The sequence below is a fragment of the Amphiprion ocellaris genome, chromosome 5 (genome assembly GCF_022539595.1).
Source record: "Amphiprion ocellaris isolate individual 3 ecotype Okinawa chromosome 5, ASM2253959v1, whole genome shotgun sequence".
NCBI lineage: Eukaryota > Metazoa > Chordata > Actinopteri > Pomacentridae > Amphiprion > Amphiprion ocellaris.
In genome coordinates this window covers 39,791,130-39,797,332 of record NC_072770.1, presented here as the reverse complement: position 1 = coordinate 39,797,332, position 6,203 = coordinate 39,791,130, and positions in this window count along the sequence as shown.

Sequence of the window (6,203 nt, the reverse complement as noted above, 5' to 3'; positions counted from 1 at the left end):
GACCCTTTCAATTTTTTACATTTCAAATCACACAGTTGTGTTCAGCAACTCATTAAGCACTATAGTATGTCAAAAGTATTACTTCACCTTTGAAAATCACAGCAAACAGAGCCCTCATGTGAGGAGTGATTTTGCTCATGCTAACTTCCTGTCACTCATCTACCCTATTATAATAGCCACACCCAGTGTAACAGTCATCTCCCTTACACCTGGCACTTGAACATTAGAAGATGTCCTCAGTCGTAGGTGTGTTCCCTGTAGAATTGTAAACAGATTTAGAGTTCACAGAGTTAATTTCTCTTTTCTCTTCTCTCTGGTGATCATCTGTGTCAGTGAGTGAGGAGCAATTCGAACAGTTCATTGTCTTTTCTTCTGCTCCATACTTCATGTATCAGTGTATATGTACGGTGCTGGGGCTGCACCGGTGAATGTATTGGGTTTCAGAGGATCAGGTGAAAGAAGCATAGCAAACCCAGGGGGTGAGAGGCCTTCTCCTGTAGGAGATGCTCCAGGTGCTTCTCTCGTTTCTCCGTCGTTCAGGGAGTGGCTGTGAACCGTCAGTAGTAAGATCAGCATCCACATCACTCCTGTCCAGGCCCCTCCTTGTCCACCGTTGCTAGTCGGCATCGTGTCTCGTGGACCTACTCTGCTCAGCCCTCGACCTCCACAGCCGTTCTGATCACCAACATCACCTGATATGGATCCACCTAAGAGAAAGAGATTCTTTCCAAACACTCGATTAGTACACAATCACTACACTTAAAACAATGAATGTGCTCCTCGATGGTTCTGGGAGCCTGTCAGGGACCTGTAAATGAAATTTTCAGTTAGCAATTTTCACACACTCAGCCATTCATTCATCAGTCCATAACAGAGTGACCTTGTGTGTTCAAAGGTGCTCTAGCTCCTGTGGACATAGGCCGACCCATGAGAACCTCATGAGGGCTCAGTCCTGTGGTCAAATTTGCAGTTTTGCGGATTGAATACAGCACAATTGGGATAACTGGGAGAGCATCATGCCATTTTAACCCTGTTTTCAACATGTTTTTTTTTCATTTTTCTTTGATAGTAAAATTTTAATATTTCTACCTATAGTATGATTAATTCTTTCTACCTATCCTGAGTTCTGTGGAGACCTTAATATTTCTGCTAAGCTGTAAATCCTGCTAGAACCATTGTGATTTTGTTTATTGATCTCATCTATGATTGACTGATCTCATCTATCCCTCTTTTTGCAACACAAGTTGAACCGCATACAGCACGAGAGAATGTAGATGAACAATGTAACCCAAAAAGAACTCCTAAGTGTCTTTACCACATCATCCATGAGCGCGTAACTATTTATCAACCATATTTAACTTAAAAACACTCCAAGTTTTCAGCTGGAAAGAAAATTTCTTTAATCACAAAGCTTTCTTATTAAACAAAGAAACACCCAAACACAACAGAAAACTGAATTCCCTTCTTCAGTCATCTGTTTCTCACACAATTTTAAACTTTGCATACTGCGTGGTGTAGTTAGAGATCCAGTGTTAATTCATCTAATTTCTTTTATTGAGTATTAAATGATATATTCTAAAACACCAATAACAAAATTTTAGGACCGCAGGTGAACCTCAAAGTTATTCTCCGTTCTGTTATTAGTTTAAACCCACAAAACTGACCGAAGAAATATATCAAATCATTACATCTGATAAAGTAAAATGAGTTTAATTTTTTCTATAAATCAATTAAACTATCCAAAGTGGTTGATTAGAACTCTCCCTAAGTCTCTCACAGTTCACATTTCAGGGTCTAATTTGGAACAAACAATGTTATTATTGAAATAAAACCCATTATAATCCAGCTATAATTCACTTTATTGTTCTACAACCGGGTTAGAACCAAAATTGTCTCTTACATGTTACAGTAACCAATTGTTTAAGCAATAAAATTGCTTTAATCAAATTGTTGAGCCTTGCTTATGCTTTTTTTTTTCTAGTGGCTTTCCACTTGATGTTTAAATTCCTCTCTATTTCCATATTTTGAGCCAAATCATAAGCTGCTCCTAAAGTTAGCAGGAGTCTGTGTAAAGGCTAGAGACCTTGTCCTTGGAGATAATAACAGCAAACAGTTCAACTGGCTGTACTGAGCTACTCAGGGGGGAGAGTACCCACTTCCACTATTTACTAGTCATTGACTACAGCATCACCTGCATGACGTGTGACGTCAGAGGGTCTGCTGGTTGAACCATCTGTGTATTAAATTAAACTTCAAATTAGAATCGTTCTCTGCTTCAGGTCAGGTCTAGGTGGTGTCCCACAGCTTATAACCATCTCACAGCCTCGATTAGCAGTTGATTCTGCAATAGGAGAAAGAATAGCAGAATTTAGAACAGACTATAATTCAGGGAAATTTGCAATTTAAAACAGGTGCTCTTTTCAGAATGATGTGTGGACTGGACAAAATGATTGAGTCATTACTTGGTCTATATGTGGTTAATTATGTTCAGTATGGCAGCTGTATTAATTATGTACATCACTAAGCATGTAACATATACAATGCCGTCATGAGATAAAACCAGAGGTGCAGATTTCTCTTCTAGCGCTGCAACCACAGCCATAGATCTTAAATAGCCAGGCATGCTACGCACTACTGTACAGAGCCCTGATAAGTAATATGCCACCTAGCGATGGTATGACAAGTGTTTCCACACCAGCACACTTCCAGCAAACCCCTCTCTCTCTCTCTGACGTACAGCTTGAACGGTTGCATATAGTCCAGCAATCCCAGGGCTGGAGCTGAAACCAGAGCAGTCTTTACATCCACAAAGGCCTTATGCATGCTTTCTGTCCATTCCACTACAGGGGAGCCTCCTGCAGTGTGGCAGCTCATCACAGAGTCCATAGCAGCATAAACACAGATCCAGTGATGACAATAACTTGATGCTATTGAGCAGTGTCAGTCTTTTAGGAGAAAACATCTGCTTTCCTTCAGACAACACATGACCCAGATAGGTGGTCTTCAGACTGCAGTACTGCAGCTTCGACAGTGAGGTGATGTGACCTCTTTCAGCCAGTTTCTTTAACAGAAGCACAGAGTCCATGTGACAGACTTCTTTTGGAGGAAAGAGAAGAAGGGGAGTGCTATCACTAGCCAGGTGCAAATTCACCTAATCACACCCCACCAAAGCAGCACATACTGCAGGACTCCTAACAAAGCCATGTAGAGCCTGGTCCACGTCAGCTAACACCCTTTGTATGGAAATACAAACAGATAATAACTATCTGGATGCAGAGAAAAATGCACAGCTCAGGTCAACAATTGAGGTAATATTTAGAATCTAGGGGCAAAGAGGCAAAACTAGAATTAGTGTCTGGTAAACTTGAAGCCAAAGGCATGACAATGTTATAAATTACTTGCAAATCTTGAACAAATCCCCATTCATCAGAATGATTATGTTTAGGAACTGGCAAAATGTGAGTGTAACATGGACTGTTTCTCTCCACTAACAATCCTTGATCCAAGAGAGACTGAATTAAGCCCTCTATGCCTACGATTGCCCTTTAAAATAACTTATACTGATTAGTCTTAGGAACTACAGCATTAAGTGTAACTTTTTAGATTTAACTTCAACAACATGAGGTAAAACAGTTGTCACACATCCCACATGATTCTTTTGTTTAGCCCATAGTTTGTTAGGGACCTCAGATAAATTTGAGGGGGTCCATTTAAAATATGAAAGGGTGCTTCCTGTAAAACAAACATTTTTTTTTTTAGGAAGAGTGATAGTCTTATTAGGTTTTAAGAAAGACATATCATCCCCAAGTGTTTTTGCGGCAGCAATCAGTGGACTGGAGACAGTCTCTCGCTGACTGATGCGAGTTGTTTTACTTCTGCCCCAGTCGACACAACGACCTTGATGTGAGGCAGAGCAACCTGATCTTTGCACAGAGCTTATTGTGCATCTGTTAGTTCTATAGGTAAAATGCACCCAATCTGGACCATAAACCAGTAAAATCCTCTCAGATTATTTTATCATTTTTGTCATAAGTAAAAGTGTAAGTGTCACAGTTATAATTTGATACTCAGTGGATGGATTATCAGCAGCAACACATGAACACTGCAACACAGACCTCATAGCAGACAGCAAACACGCACTAACTGGACAAGATTTTGTAATACTTGTATGTGATTAGCAGTAAAGATGTCTTTCATATTAAAACTTTCCACAGTCTAACAATATTGAAAATCATTAGCTGATTGCAAACACTGAACTGATTTTATTATTTTCTAGAAACAAGTAATCTGAGGTACAATTAATACCAGTGTTTAATTTACAAAGAAGGTCTCTTCCCATCAGACTCAAAAGTGTTCCTGCAAGAATCAGAAAGTATGTTCCACATCTGATCCTGCTTCTGAAACATAAGCTTGTTCAAAAAATAATTTAATTATGGGGTGCCTGAAATGCCTACAGTGATTAGTTTAGAACTAGGAATGCAAACATTATCAGTGAAACATACAGCAGAAAGTTACAAGATATTTTAAAACATATTGATAGGCACAGCTTGTATTATATTTTACTAATTTTACCGATTGATCTTCTTGTTCTATTTATCCTGCTCTCAATTTACTCTGTAAAAGTTTGATTTTCTCATGATGAACCAGAAAGAAATTAGTTATTTATATAATTTCCTTAAACTACAGAGGTTAAAAGTTCAACACTATTTTATTTACTACCGAGGCATTAATTTGTTTAATATAGTTAACTTTTAAGATTATAATTAATTTAAATCCAGAACAGATGGATTTTTAATTTCTCAGTATTGAAGTCATATCAGAGAAAAGATCCATTTTATTTTAAAAAATAATTTTGATTTGATCCCTTTCCTTTTTACTACTGTTCATATTAGATTTTCAATAGGGGAATGTTAAACTCTAGTGTTTACAGAGTTGAAAACGTTCCATTCTACTGATTAGCTCCTAGGTGCTCTGCAGTCTCTGGCCCAGTGGGGCTGATCTGTGACCTGAACCATTTATTTAACCTTAGCAGATCATTCAGTGGAAAAAACAACCATCCTTGTACATTTCCATCAAACCATTCAATAAATGTCGGCAGGGGCTCATCATCATCCTGCACACAAACATTAAGCTTGTAAGGTTTAGCAGTACAGCGTGCATGTTTAAACACTGCCTTTTTAGCTTTCTCTGTTAACCATGTCAGCATGTCTATGTTGTCAGGTTACTGGACATTCTCAGTGGGGGGTAGATCAAAAGATTCCTCAACCACAGACCACTCTATGCCATAGGTGCAATGCAACAATACCTTCATGTCTGGAACTAGAACATTATACAATGTAGCTGTAACCCACAACCAATCAAGATATTTCATCAAGCTAGTGAAAGGATCTGGTGCACTAAACACTATATCTCTGGTCTCTGCTGAGCTACAAGCCTGACACACAGCTGTGTTAACGATCATGCATTTAGGGAAAGCTGGATTAGTTTCAGAAAGCTCTGACTCCTCTGTCTTATCACTTTGAAGAAAAACAGGTGAAGAATGTGCAGACTGTTTATCCTTTTTCGTCAAATCATCATTACTGTGTCCTTTTTCTACATCACCATTTCCTGAAACTGAGCCTGATCCTGACTCGGGTTCTGTGTTAAGTCCAGATTCAACTTTTTAGTCTTTATCTTAGTCAATTCTTCCTGAAGAAGAGCAATGATCTTAAGTTTCTCATCTGTGTTCTTAGCTCTGACTAATGACTGAATTCCTGCTACACTGACCAGCGTAGATGCATCAGATTTAATTTTAGCTGTGGATGCATCAGAGTTAGATTCAGATTGTACTTTATGAGAATTATTAATTGATTTCACATTGGAACAATGAGTCTCGCCTGATTTGGACTGATGACAACCCATGGTTAATTTCTTTCACTCAACAACAGGCATTCATCCACACACAGAAACAAAACCGCAATGAAGACAAACAGCAGGTGCATATCCATCACTCTCAGCTGCATCTGAACTCTTATGTGTCAATTTTCAATTATGATCAGGGAAAAATTTCAGTCTGATCTGTTAGATGAAGTTCAAAATTCTTTTTACACAATTTATAGGAAATTTCGTGCCAGAATTCAATAGGAGTTTCCTCTAATTTAACGTGGGATTTCAGTCTGGTGGATCTGGGTACCAGATTCAACGTATTGAATCAATAGGTTTGC